The 14,994-nt window shown below is 41.1% G+C and overlaps 3 non-coding genes across 3 annotated transcripts; all 3 read right to left on the bottom strand.

The window, feature by feature from the left end:
• Positions 1 to 1,344: 1,344 nt before the first annotated feature.
• Positions 1,345 to 1,426, bottom strand: trnas-aga (transfer RNA serine (anticodon AGA)). Its single transcript has one exon. It is a non-coding gene; the product is annotated as a tRNA-Ser (tRNA).
• A 1,989-nt stretch (positions 1,427 to 3,415) lies between these two features.
• On the bottom strand, positions 3,416 to 3,498 carry trnal-cag (transfer RNA leucine (anticodon CAG)). The gene has a single exon. It is a non-coding gene; the product is annotated as a tRNA-Leu (tRNA).
• A 1,865-nt stretch (positions 3,499 to 5,363) lies between these two features.
• On the bottom strand, positions 5,364 to 5,445 carry trnaf-aaa (transfer RNA phenylalanine (anticodon AAA)). The gene has a single exon. It is a non-coding gene; the product is annotated as a tRNA-Phe (tRNA).
• Between the last annotated feature and the right edge of the window lie 9,549 nt (positions 5,446 to 14,994).

Below are 14,994 nucleotides of genomic sequence, written 5' to 3'. Positions count from 1 at the left end.
TCCATTTCGTTGTCGGCAGGATTTGAACCTGCGCAGGAAGATCCTAATGGATTTCTAGTCCATCGCCTTAACCACTCGGCCACGACAACAGGCCTGTCAGCAGTGAATGGGCCACCAGGCATAGTCTACAGAAAGTGATAATTTTACAACTGAAAGAGAATGAAGTAACTCAGTAACTCATTATAATGCAATAAAGTGAAATGTTCCCCTCATTCATTTGTTATTAAGTACAGCTGTTTTCTTATTTTCCTTGATCTTTGCTCAGCTCCAGAAAGTTTACATTTGAGAGTGTTTATTATAAATTGTTATTTCATCATCTTATTATTACTGCTAAGCAGCATGACTCCTGAGAGGCACTAAACAACTGTCAGAAGTGGGATTTGAACCCACGCCTCCATGGGAGACTGAGACCTGAACGCAGCGCCTTAGATCGCTCGGCCATCCTGAATACATCACATTACCTGGGTATCGGGTTAAAGAGTATGGGGTAAAAGTAGAAATAGGCACAGCCTTCTAAAATCACCACAGAGACCAGTAAATTTATGCACGATACCGACTTGCACTTTCAATAGTCATTTGTTTTTATCAATGAAAAACTCCAGTCATTGATTTAACCTCAATATGGCCTTCAACGGAAAAGAGTAGTAAATCGTCATTGAATGAACGCTAAACTGGCCTCAGAATATGGCCATTCTGATATAAATGATAAAATTTCTCAGATAAGACCGAAAAAGTGTCTGTAAATATCAACAATCATCAGGGTAAGAGTGACAACAGGTCCACATGGCTGAAATCTTAACAAATGGCTTAATGGGTATTTTCAACGCAATCGTGTTATTATTCATTTTGAGGGTTTAACAAGGCAGCTCACCTGTGACCTGTGGCTTGACTTTAGATGTGGCCAGTTCGATTACCCTGCAGACTTTAAGAGTATCTTCAGAATATGGCCATTTTGACATGAATTTAAAAATGCCTCAGATAGGACCAAAAAAGTGTCTGGAGCTATCCGTCAGGGTAAGAGTGACAACAGGTTTCCACATGTGAAAATGGGGGAAATCTTAGCAAATGGCTTAATGGTTATTCATGAGAATCGTGTTGTTGTATTGTTGAGTGTATCATGGGATCTCACCTGAAATCTGTGGCTTGACTACAAACCTGTAACCTATGCTACTGTGGCCTATATAGCTAGAAGGATGGATAACCAGGTGTGTAAAGGTGTGAGGTGGGATCCTGTCCCAAATGGACAACTAATCCCTATGTACTTGTGGAGATCTGAGAGGATATGATTGGTATAAGAAACACGACGAAACTTCAACCTCCGGAGGGGTCAAGAAAATTCAATTTCGTTGTCGGCAGGATTCGAACCTGCGCAGGAAGATCCTAATGGATTTCTAGTCCATCGCCTTAACCACTCGGCCACGACAACAGGCCTGTCAGCAGTGAATGGGCCACCAGGCATAGTCTACAGAAAGTGATAATTTTACAACTGAAAGACAATGAAGTAACTCAGTAACTCATTATAATGCAATAAAGTGAAATGTTCCCCTCATTCATTTGTTATTAAGTACAGCTGTTTTCTTATTTTCCTTGATCTTTGCTCAGCTCCAGAAGGTTTACATTTGAGAGTGTTTATTATAAATTGTTATTTCATCATCTTATTATTACTGCTAAGCAGCATGACTCCTGAGAGGCACTAAACAACTGTCAGATGTGGGATTTGAACCCACGCCTCCATGGGAGACTGCGACCTGAACGCAGCGCCTTAGACCGCTCGGCCATCCTGACTACAGCACATTACCTGGGTATCGGGTTAAAGAGTATGGGGTAAAAGTAGAAATAGGCACAGCCTTCTAAAATCACCACAGAGACCAGTAAATTTATGCACGATACCGACTTGCACTTTCAATAGTCATTTGTTTTTATCAATGAAAAACTCCAGTCATTGATTTAACCTCAATATGGCCTTCAACGGAAAAGAGTAGTAAATCGTCATTGAATGAATGCTAAACTGGCCTCAGAATATGGCCATTCTGATATAAATGATAAAATTCCTCAGATAAGACCGAAAAGTGTCTGTAAGTATCAGCAATCATCAGGGTAAGAGTGACAACAGGTCCACATGGCTGAAATCTTAACAAATGGCTTAATGGGTATTTTCAACGCAATCGTGTAAATCGTCATTGAATGAACGCTAAACTGGCCTCAGAATATGGCCATTCTGATATAAATGATAAAATTCCTCAGATAAGACCGAAAAAGTGTCTGTAAGTATCAGCAATCATCAGGGTAAGAGTGACAACAGGTCCACATGGCTGAAATCTTAACAAATGGCTCAATGGGTATTTTCAACGCAATCGTGTAAATCGTCATTCAATGAACGCTAAACTGGCCTCAGAATATGGCCATTCTGATATAAATGATAAAATTTCTCAGACAAGACCGAAAAAGTGTCTGTAAATATCAACAATCATCAGGGTAGGAGTGACAACAGGTCCACATGGCTGAAATCTTAACAAATGGCTTAATGGGTATTTTCAACGCAATCGTGTTATTATTTATTTTGAGGGTTTAACAAGGCAGCTCAACTGTGACCTGTGGCTTGACTTTAGATGTGGCCAGTTCGATTACCCTGCAGACTTTAAGAGTGTCTTCAGAATATGGCCATTTGGACATGAATTTAAAAATGCCTCAGATAGGACCAAAAAAGTGTCTGGAGCTATCCGTCAGGGTAAGAGTGACAACAGGTTTCCACATGTGAAAATGGGGGAAATCTTAGCAAATGGCTTAATGGTTATTCATGACAATCGTGTTGTTGTATTGTTGAGTGTATCATGGGATCTCACCTGAAATCTGTGGCTTGACTACAAACCTGTAACCTATGCTACTGTGGCCTATAGAGCTAGAAGGATGGATAACCAGGTGTGTAAAGGTGTGAGGTGGGATCCTGTCCCAAATGGACAACTAATCCCTATGTACTTGTGGAGATCTGAGAGGATATGATTGGTATAAGAAACACGACGAAACTTCAACCTCCGGAGGGGTCAAGAAAATTCCATTTCGTTGTCGGCAGGATTTGAACCTGCGCAGGAAGATCCTAATGGATTTCTAGTCCATCGCCTTAACCACTCGGCCACGACAACAGGCCTGTCAGCAGTGAATGGGCCACCAGGCATAGTCTACAGAAAGTGATAATTTTACAACTGAAAGACAATGAAGTAACTCAGTAACTCATTATAATGCAATAAAGTGAAATGTTCCCTCATTCATTTGTTATTAAGTACAGCTGTTTTCTTATTTTCCTTGATCTTTGCTCAGCTCCAGAAGGTTTACATTTGAGAGTGTTTATTATAAATTGTTATTTCATCATCTTATTATTACTGCTAAGCAGCATGACTCCTGAGAGGCACTAAACAACTGTCAGAAGTGGGATTTGAACCCACGCCTCCATGGGAGACTGCGACCTGAACGCAGCGCCTTAGACCGCTCGGCCATCCTGACTACAGCACATTACCTGGGTATCGGGTTAAAGAGTATGGGGTAAAAGTAGAAATAGGCACAGCCTTCTAAAATCACCACAGAGACCAGTAAATTTATGCACGATACCGACTTGCACTTTCAATAGTCATTTGTTTTTATCAATGAAAAACTCCAGTCATTGATTTAACCTCAATATGGCCTTCAACGGAAAAGAGTAGTAAATCGTCATTGAATGAACGCTAAACTGGCCTCAGAATATGGCCATTCTGATATAAATGATAAAATTCCTCAGATAAGACCGAAAAAGTGTCTGTAAGTATCAGCAATCATCAGGGTAAGAGTGACAACAGGTCCACATGGCTGAAATCTTAACAAATGGCTCAATGGGTATTTTCAACGCAATCGTGTAAATCGTCATTGAATGAACGCTAAACTGGCCTCAGAATATGGCCATTCTGATATAAATGATAAAATTTCTCAGACAAGACCGAAAAAGTGTCTGTAAATATCAACAATCATCAGGGTAAGAGTGACAACAGGTCCACATGGCAGAAATCTTAACAAATGGCTTAATGGGTATTTTCAACGCAATCGTGTTATTATTTATTTTGAGGGTTAACAAGGCAGCTCAACTGTGACCTGTGGCTTGACTTTAGATGTGGCCAGTTCGATTACCCTGCAGACTTTAAGAGTGTCTTCAGAATATGGCCATTTGGACATGAATTTAAAAATGCCTCAGATAGGACCAAGAAAGTGTCTGGAGCTATCCGTCAGGGTAAGAGTGACAACAGGTTTCCACATGTGAAAATGGGGGAAATCTTAGCAAATGGCTTAATGGTTAATCATGACAATCGTGTTGTTGTATTGTTGAGTGTATCATGGGATCTCACCTGAAATCTGTGGCTTGACTACAAACCTGTAACCTATGCTACTGTGGCCTATGTAGAGGACTGCTAATTCCTATGTAGGTGACATTACATTACTGCTAATTCCTATGTAGGTGACATTACACTACTATAGCTGAGACACATAGTAAAACAGGTTGGGCCCCATACAGGATATCTCTCACACACACACACTCACTGTAATCATCAGAACACTGTCACAACAGGATACTCCTAGCCACAGGTGCTAGCCGGCAGTTCGACAACTCCCCTGAAGATAGGGACGCATCTCTTACACACTGACCCCAGAAGACAGGGATGACGCACATACAGTACACACATAGCTGCCGAGGACACCCAGATAAGACACCCACAGATTGGCAGAAAGCCTAGACTTAGAGACAAACTAACACACACACATACTCTCCCTCCCAGCCGAACATTGTGTGACTGAAGATAGCGCACACACCAGATCTCCTTTTCAGCTGAATGGGTGTGGCATAGTCTGACCAAGAACAGGCATGGCAGGATTCTACGATGACGGACAGACAACAGAGCCAATGCCGGATGACTACACCCCAGCCTGATCCAATCCGAAGATCCGATTTCCTAGATATCAACCTACTTTCTGTTCTGTATATGAAGCTTGTACCCATTGTTAGCTAGTGTCTTTTTTTGCTAGTCTCTGATGAGCTAACAGAGGGGCCCGCATGACTACGCTGTACCAGATATCTCCACTTTGAAATAAACCTGTGTGCTTGTCGTGACAATCTACCACCTTGTCTGCATCGATCCTTGACCGACTCACCCTTTATCATGATCCCATTATCAACACCTATAGAGCTAGAAGGATGGATAACCAGGTGTGTAAAGGTGTGAGGTGGGATCCTGTCCCAAATGGACAACTAATCCCTATGTACTTGTGGAGATCTGAGAGGATATGATTGGTATAAGAAACACGACGAAACTTCAACCTCCGGAGGGGTCAAGAAAATTCCATTTCGTTGTCTGCAGGATTCGAACCTGCGCAGGAAGATTCTAATGGATTTTTAGTCCATCGCCTTAACCACTCGGCCACGACAACAGGCCTGTCAGCAGTGAATGGGCCACCAGGCATAGTCTACAGAAAGTGATAATTTTACAACTGAAAGACAATGAAGTAACTCAGTAACTCATTATAATGCAATAAAGTGAAATGTTCCCCTCATTCATTTGTTATTAAGTACAGCTGTTTTCTTATTTTCCTTGATCTTTGCTCAGCTCCAGAAGGTTTACATTTGAGAGTGTTTATTATAAATTGTTATTTCATCATCTTATTATTACTGCTAAGCAGCATGACTCCTGAGAGGCACTAAACAACTGTCAGAAGTGGGATTTGAACCCACGCCTCCATGGGAGACTGAGACCTGAACGCAGCGCCTTAGATCGCTCGGCCATCCTGAATACATCACATTACCTGGGTATCGGGTTAAAGAGTATGGGGTAAAAGTAGAAATAGGCACAGCCTTCTAAAATCACCACAGAGACCAGTAAATTTATGCACAGATCCGACTTGCACTTTCAATAGTCATTTGTTTTTATCAATGAAAAACTCAGTCATTGATTTAACCTCAATATGGCCTTCAACGGAAAAGAGTAGTAAATCGTCATTGAATGAACGCTAAACTGGCCTCAGAATATGGCCATTCTGATATAAATGATAAAATTTCTCAGATAAGACCGAAAAAGTGTCTGTAAATATCAACAATCATCAGGGTAAGAGTGACAACAGGTCCACATGGCTGAAATCTTAACAAATGGCTTAATGGGTATTTTCAACGCAATCGTGTTATTATTCATTTTGAGGGTTTAACAAGGCAGCTCACCTGTGACCTGTGGCTTGACTTTAGATGTGGCCAGTTCGATTACCCTGCAGACTTTAAGAGTATCTTCAGAATATGGCCATTTTGACATGAATTTAAAAATGCCTCAGATAGGACCAAAAAGTGTCTGGAGCTATCCGTCAGGGTAAGAGTGACAACAGGTTTCCACATGTGAAAATGGGGGAAATCTTAGCAAATGGCTTAATGGTTATTCATGAGAATCGTGTTGTTGTATTGTTGAGTGTATCATGGGATCTCACCTGAAATCTGTGGCTTGACTACAAACCTGTAACCTATGCTACTGTGGCCTATAGAGCTAGAAGGATGGATAACCAGGTGTGTAAAGGTGTGAGGTGGGATCCTGTCCCAAATGGACAACTAATCCCTATGTACTTGTGGAGATCTGAGAGGATATGATTGGTATAAGAAACACGACGAAACTTCAACCTCCGGAGGGGTCAAGAAAATTCAATTTCGTTGTCGGCAGGATTCGAACCTGCGCAGGAAGATCCTAATGGATTTCTAGTCCATCGCCTTAACCACTGGCCACGACAACAGGCCTGTCAGCAGTGAATGGGCCACCAGGCATAGTCTACAGAAAGTGATAATTTTACAACTGAAAGACAATGAAGTAACTCAGTAACTCATTATAATGCAATAAAGTGAAATGTTCCCCTCATTCATTTGTTATTAAGTACAGCTGTTTTCTTATTTTCCTTGATCTTTGCTCAGCTCCAGAAGGTTTACATTTGAGAGTGTTTATTATAAATTGTTATTTCATCATCTTATTATTACTGCTAAGCAGCATGACTCCTGAGAGGCACTAAACAACTGTCAGATGTGGGATTTGAACCCACGCCTCCATGGGAGACTGCGACCTGAACGCAGCGCCTTAGACCGCTCGGCCATCCTGACTACAGCACATTACCTGGGTATCGGGTTAAAGAGTATGGGGTAAAGTAGAAATAGGCACAGCCTTCTAAAATCACCACAGAGACCAGTAAATTTATGCACGATACCGACTTGCACTTTCAATAGTCATTTGTTTTTATCAATGAAAACTCCAGTCATTGATTTAACCTCAATATGGCCTTCAACGGAAAAGAGTAGTAAATCGTCATTGAATGAATGCTAAACTGGCCTCAGAATATGGCCATTCTGATATAAATGATAAAATTCCTCAGATAAGACCGAAAAAGTGTCTGTAAGTATCAGCAATCATCAGGGTAAGAGTGACAACAGGTCCACATGGCTGAAATCTTAACAAATGGCTTAATGGGTATTTTCAACGCAATCGTGTAAATCGTCATTGAATGAACGCTAAACTGGCCTCAGAATATGGCCATTCTGATATAAATGATAAAATTCCTCAGATAAGACCGAAAAAGTGTCTGTAAGTATCAGCAATCATCAGGGTAAGAGTGACAACAGGTCCACATGGCTGAAATCTTAACAAATGGCTCAATGGGTATTTTCAACGCAATCGTGTAAATCGTCATTCAATGAACGCTAAACTGGCCTCAGAATATGGCCATTCTGATATAAATGATAAAATTTCTCAGATAAGACCGAAAAAGTGTCTGTAAATATCAACAATCATCAGGGTAAGAGTGACAACAGGTCCACATGGCTGAAATCTTAACAAATGGCTTAATGGGTATTTTCAACGCAATCGTGTTATTATTCATTTTGAGGGTTTAACAAGGCAGCTCACCTGTGACCTGTGGCTTGACTTTAGATGTGGCCAGTTCGATTACCCTGCAGACTTTAAGAGTATCTTCAGAATATGGCCATTTTGACATGAATTTAAAAATGCCTCAGATAGGACCAAAAAAGTGTCTGGAGCTATCCGTCAGGGTAAGAGTGACAACAGGTTTCCACATGTGAAAATGGGGGAAATCTTAGCAAATGGCTTAATGGTTATTCATGAGAATCGTGTTGTTGTATTGTTGAGTGTATCATGGGATCTCACCTGAAATCTGTGGCTTGACTACAAACCTGTAACCTATGCTACTGTGGCCTATAGAGCTAGAAGGATGGATAACCAGGTGTGTAAAGGTGTGAGGTGGGATCCTGTCCCAAATGGACAACTAATCCCTATGTACTTGTGGAGATCTGAGAGGATATGATTGGTATAAGAAACACAACGAAACTTCAACCTCCGGAGGGGTCAAGAAAATTCAATTTCGTTGTCGGCAGGATTTGAACCTGCGCAGGAAGATCCTAATGGATTTCTAGTCCATCGCCTTAACCACTCGGCCACGACAACAGGCCTGTCAGCAGTGAATGGGCCACCAGGCATAGTCTACAGAAAGTGATAATTTTACAACTGAAAGACAATGAAGTAACTCAGTAACTCATTATAATGCAATAAAGTGAAATGTTCCCCTCATTCATTTGTTATTAAGTACAGCTGTTTTCTTATTTTCCTTGATCTTTGCTCAGCTCCAGAAGGTTTACATTTGAGAGTGTTTATTATAAATTGTTATTTCATCATCTTATTATTACTGCTAAGCAGCATGACTCCTGAGAGGCACTAAACAACTGTCAGATGTGGGATTTGAACCCACGCCTCCATGGGAGACTGCGACCTGAACGCAGCGCCTTAGACCGCTCGGCCATCCTGACTACAGCACATTACCTGGGTATCGGGTTAAAGAGTATGGGGTAAAAGTAGAAATAGGCACAGCCTTCTAAAATCACCACAGAGACCAGTAAATTTATGCACGATACCGACTTGCACTTTCAATAGTCATTTGTTTTTATCAATGAAAAACTCCAGTCATTGATTTAACCTCAATATGGCCTTCAACGGAAAAGAGTAGTAAATCGTCATTGAATGAATGTTAAACTGGCCTCAGAATATGGCCATTCTGATATAAATGATAAAATTCCTCAGATAAGACCGAAAAAGTGTCTGTAAGTATCAGCAATCATCAGGGTAAGAGTGACAACAGGTCCACATGGCTGAAATCTTAACAAATGGCTTAATGGGTATTTTCAACGCAATCGTGTAAATCGTCATTGAATGAACGCTAAACTGGCCTCAGAATATGGCCATTCTGATATAAATGATAAAATTCCTCAGATAAGACCGAAAAAGTGTCTGTAAGTATCAGCAATCATCAGGGTAAGAGTGACAACAGGTCCACATGGCTGAAATCTTAACAAATGGCTCAATGGGTATTTTCAACGCAATCGTGTAAATCGTCATTCAATGAACGCTAAACTGGCCTCAGAATATGGCCATTCTGATATAAATGATAAAATTTCTCAGACAAGACCGAAAAAGTGTCTGTAAATATCAACAATCATCAGGGTAGGAGTGACAACAGGTCCACATGGCAGAAATCTTAACAAATGGCTTAATGGGTATTTTCAACGCAATCGTGTTATTATTTATTTTGAGGGTTTAACAAGGCAGCTCAACTGTGACCTGTGGCTTGACTTTAGATGTGGCCAGTTCGATTACCCTGCAGACTTTAAGAGTGTCTTCAGAATATGGCCATTTGGACATGAATTTAAAAATGCCTCAGATAGGACCAAAAAGTGTCTGGAGCTATCCGTCAGGGTAAGAGTGACAACAGGTTTCCACATGTGAAAATGGGGGAAATCTTAGCAAATGGCTTAATGGTTATTCATGACAATCGTGTTGTTGTATTGTTGAGTGTATCATGGGATCTCACCTGAAATCTGTGGCTTGACTACAAACCTGTAACCTATGCTACTGTGGCCTATAGAGCTAGAAGGATGGATAACCAGGTGTGTAAAGGTGTGAGGTGGGATCCTGTCCCAAATGGACAACTAATCCCTATGTACTTGTGGAGATCTGAGAGGATATGATTGGTATAAGAAACACGACGAAACTTCAACCTCCGGAGGGGTCAAGAAAACTCCATTTCGTTGTCGGCAGGATTTGAACCTGCGCAGGAAGATCCTAATGGATTTCTAGTCCATCGCCTTAACCACTCGGCCACGACAACAGGCCTGTCAGCAGTGAATGGGCCACCAGGCATAGTCTACAGAAAGTGATAATTTTACAACTGAAAGACAATGAAGTAACTCAGTAACTCATTATAATGCAATAAAGTGAAATGTTCCCCTCATTCATTTGTTATTAAGTACAGCTGTTTTCTTATTTTCCTTGATCTTTGCTCAGCTCCAGAAGGTTTACATTTGAGAGTGTTTATTATAAATTGTTATTTCATCATCTTATTATTACTGCTAAGCAGCATGACTCCTGAGAGGCACTAAACAACTGTCAGAAGTGGGATTTGAACCCACGCCTCCATGGGAGACTGAGACCTGAACGCAGCGCCTTAGATCGCTCGGCCATCCTGAATACATCACATTACCTGGGTATCGGGTTAAAGAGTATGGGGTAAAAGTAGAAATAGGCACAGCCTTCTAAAATCACCACAGAGACCAGTAAATTTATGCACGATACCGACTTGCACTTTCAATAGTCATTTGTTTTTATCAATGAAAAACTCCAGTCATTGATTTAACCTCAATATGGCCTTCAACGGAAAAGAGTAGTAAATCGTCATTGAATGAACGCTAAACTGGCCTCAGAATATGGCCATTCTGATATAAATGATAAAATTTCTCAGATAAGACCGAAAAAGTGTCTGTAAATATCAACAATCATCAGGGTAAGAGTGACAACAGGTCCACATGGCTGAAATCTTAACAAATGGCTTAATGGGTATTTTCAACGCAATCGTGTTATTATTCATTTTGAGGGTTTAACAAGGCAGCTCACCTGTGACCTGTGGCTTGACTTTAGATGTGGCCAGTTCGATTACCCTGCAGACTTTAAGAGTATCTTCAGAATATGGCCATTTTGACATGAATTTAAAAATGCCTCAGATAGGACCAAAAAGTGTCTGGAGCTATCCGTCAGGGTAAGAGTGACAACAGGTTTCCACATGTGAAAATGGGGGAAATCTTAGCAAATGGCTTAATGGTTATTCATGAGAATCGTGTTGTTGTATTGTTGAGTGTATCATGGGATCTCACCTGAAATCTGTGGCTTGACTACAAACCTGTAACCTATGCTACTGTGGCCTATATAGCTAGAAGGATGGATAACCAGGTGTGTAAAGGTGTGAGGTGGGATCCTGTCCCAAATGGACAACTAATCCCTATGTACTTGTGGAGATCTGAGAGGATATGATTGGTATAAGAAACACGACGAAACTTCAACCTCCGGAGGGGTCAAGAAAATTCAATTTCGTTGTCGGCAGGATTCGAACCTGCGCAGGAAGATCCTAATGGATTTCTAGTCCATCGCCTTAACCACTCGAACACGACAACAGGCCTGTCAGCAGTGAATGGGCCACCAGGCATAGTCTACAGAAAGTGATAATTTTACAACTGAAAGACAATGAAGTAACTCAGTAACTCATTATAATGCAATAAAGTGAAATGTTCCCCTCATTCATTTGTTATTAAGTACAGCTGTTTTCTTATTTTCCTTGATCTTTGCTCAGCTCCAGAAGGTTTACATTTGAGAGTGTTTATTATAAATTGTTATTTCATCATCTTATTATTACTGCTAAGCAGCATGACTCCTGAGAGGCACTAAACAACTGTCAGATGTGGGATTTGAACCCACGCCTCCATGGGAGACTGCGACCTGAACGCAGCGCCTTAGACCGCTCGGCCATCCTGACTACAGCACATTACCTGGGTATCGGGTTAAAGAGTATGGGGTAAAAGTAGAAATAGGCACAGCCTTCTAAAATCACCACAGAGACCAGTAAATTTATGCACGATACCGACTTGCACTTTCAATAGTCATTTGTTTTTATCAATGAAAAACTCCAGTCATTGATTTAACCTCAATATGGCCTTCAACGGAAAAGAGTAGTAAATCGTCATTGAATGAATGCTAAACTGGCCTCAGAATATGGCCATTCTGATATAAATGATAAAATTCCTCAGATAAGACCGAAAAAAATGTCTGTAAGTATCAGCAATCATCAGGGTAAGAGTGACAACAGGTCCACATGGCTGAAATCTTAACAAATGGCTTAATGGGTATTTTCAACGCAATCGTGTAAATCGTCATTGAATGAACGCTAAACTGGCCTCAGAATATGGCCATTCTGATATAAATGATAAAATTCCTCAGATAAGACCGAAAAAGTGTCTGTAAGTATCAGCAATCATCAGGGTAAGAGTGACAACAGGTCCACATGGCTGAAATCTTAACAAATGGCTCAATGGGTATTTTCAACGCAATCGTGTATCGTCATTCAATGAACGCTAAACTGGCCTCAGAATATGGCCATTCTGATATAAATGATAAAATTTCTCAGACAAGACCGAAAAAGTGTCTGTAAATATCAACAATCATCAGGGTAGGAGTGACAACAGGTCCACATGGCTGAAATCTTAACAAATGGCTTAATGGGTATTTTCAACGCAATCGTGTTATTATTTATTTTGAGGGTTTAACAAGGCAGCTCAACTGTGACCTGTGGCTTGACTTTAGATGTGGCCAGTTCGATTACCCTGCAGACTTTAAGAGTGTCTTCAGAATATGGCCATTTGGACATGAATTTAAAAATGCCTCAGATAGGACCAAAAAGTGTCTGGAGCTATCCGTCAGGGTAAGAGTGACAACAGGTTTCCACATGTGAAAATGGGGGAAATCTTAGCAAATGGCTTAATGGTTATTCATGACAATCGTGTTGTTGTATTGTTGAGTGTATCATGGGATCTCACCTGAAATCTGTGGCTTGACTACAAACCTGTAACCTATGCTACTGTGGCCTATAGAGCTAGAAGGATGGATAACCAGGTGTGTAAAGGTGTGAGGTGGGATCCTGTCCCAAATGGACAACTAATCCCTATGTACTTGTGGAGATCTGAGAGGATATGATTGGTATAAGAAACACGACGAAACTTCAACCTCCGGAGGGGTCAAGAAAATTCCATTTCGTTGTCGGCAGGATTTGAACCTGCGCAGGAAGATCCTAATGGATTTCTAGTCCATCGCCTTAACCACTCGGCCACGACAACAGGCCTGTCAGCAGTGAATGGGCCACCAGGCATAGTCTACAGAAAGTGATAATTTTACAACTGAAAGACAATGAAGTAACTCAGTAACTCATTATAATGCAATAAAGTGAAATGTTCCCTCATTCATTTGTTATTAAGTACAGCTGTTTTCTTATTTTCCTTGATCTTTGCTCAGCTCCAGAAGGTTTACATTTGAGAGTGTTTATTATAAATTGTTATTTCATCATCTTATTATTACTGCTAAGCAGCATGACTCCTGAGAGGCACTAAACAACTGTCAGAAGTGGGATTTGAACCCACGCTCCATGGGAGACTGCGACCTGAACGCAGCGCCTTAGACCGCTCGGCCATCCTGACTACAGCACATTACCTGGATATCGGGTTAAAGAGTATGGGGTAAAAGTAGAAATAGGCACAGCCTTCTAAAATCACCACAGAGACCAGTAAATTTATGCACGATACCGACTTGCACTTTCAATAGTCATTTGTTTTTATCAATGAAAACTCCAGTCATTGATTTAACCTCAATATGGCCTTCAACGGAAAAGAGTAGTAAATCGTCATTGAATGAACGCTAAACTGGCCTCAGAATATGGCCATTCTGATATAAATGATAAAATTCCTCAGATAAGACCGAAAAAGTGTCTGTAAGTATCAGCAATCATCAGGGTAAGAGTGACAACAGGTCCACATGGCTGAAATCTTAACAAATGGCTCAATGGGTATTTTCAACGCAATCGTGTAAATCGTCATTGAATGAACGCTAAACTGGCCTCAGAATATGGCCATTCTGATATAAATGATAAAATTTCTCAGACAAGACCGAAAAAGTGTCTGTAAATATCAACAATCATCAGGGTAAGAGTGACAACAGGTCCACATGGCAGAAATCTTAACAAATGGCTTAATGGGTATTTTCAACGCAATCGTGTTATTATTTATTTTGAGGGTTTAACAAGGCAGCTCAACTGTGACCTGTGGCTTGACTTTAGATGTGGCCAGTTCGATTACCCTGCAGACTTTAAGAGTGTCTTCAGAATATGGCCATTTGGACATGAATTTAAAAATGCCTCAGATAGGACCAAAAAGTGTCTGGAGCTATCCGTCAGGGTAAGAGTGACAACAGGTTTCACATGTGAAAATGGGGGAAATCTTAGCAAATGGCTTAATGGTTAATCATGACAATCGTGTTGTTGTATTGTTGAGTGTATCATGGGATCTCACCTGAAATCTGTGGCTTGACTACAAACCTGTAACCTATGCTACTGTGGCCTATGTAGAGGACTGCTAATTCCTATGTAGGTGACATTACATTACTGCTAATTCCTATGTAGGTGACATTACACTACTATAGCTGAGACACATAGTAAAACAGGTTGGGCCCCATACAGGATATCTCTCACACACACACACTCACTGTAATCATCCAGAACACTGTCACAACAGGATACTCCTAGCCACAGGTGCTAGCCGGCAGTTCGGCCACAACTCCCCTGAAGATAGGGACGCATACGCTCTTACACACTGACCCCAGAAGACAGGGATGACGCACATACAGTACACACATAGCTGCCGAGGACACCCAGATAAGACACCCACAGATTGGCAGAAAGCCTAGACTTAGAGACAAACTAACACACACACATACTCTCCCTCCCAGCCGAACATTGTGTGACTGAAGATAGCGCACACACCAGATCTCCTTTTCAGCTGAACGGGGTGTGACGACCAAGAACAGG

The sequence above is a fragment of the Oncorhynchus nerka genome, unplaced genomic scaffold (genome assembly GCF_034236695.1).
Source record: "Oncorhynchus nerka isolate Pitt River unplaced genomic scaffold, Oner_Uvic_2.0 unplaced_scaffold_1696, whole genome shotgun sequence".
Taxonomy (NCBI): domain Eukaryota; kingdom Metazoa; phylum Chordata; class Actinopteri; order Salmoniformes; family Salmonidae; genus Oncorhynchus; species Oncorhynchus nerka.
Note: the sequence above shows the minus strand (reverse complement) of the source record. Positions and strands in the feature narration are given on the sequence as shown.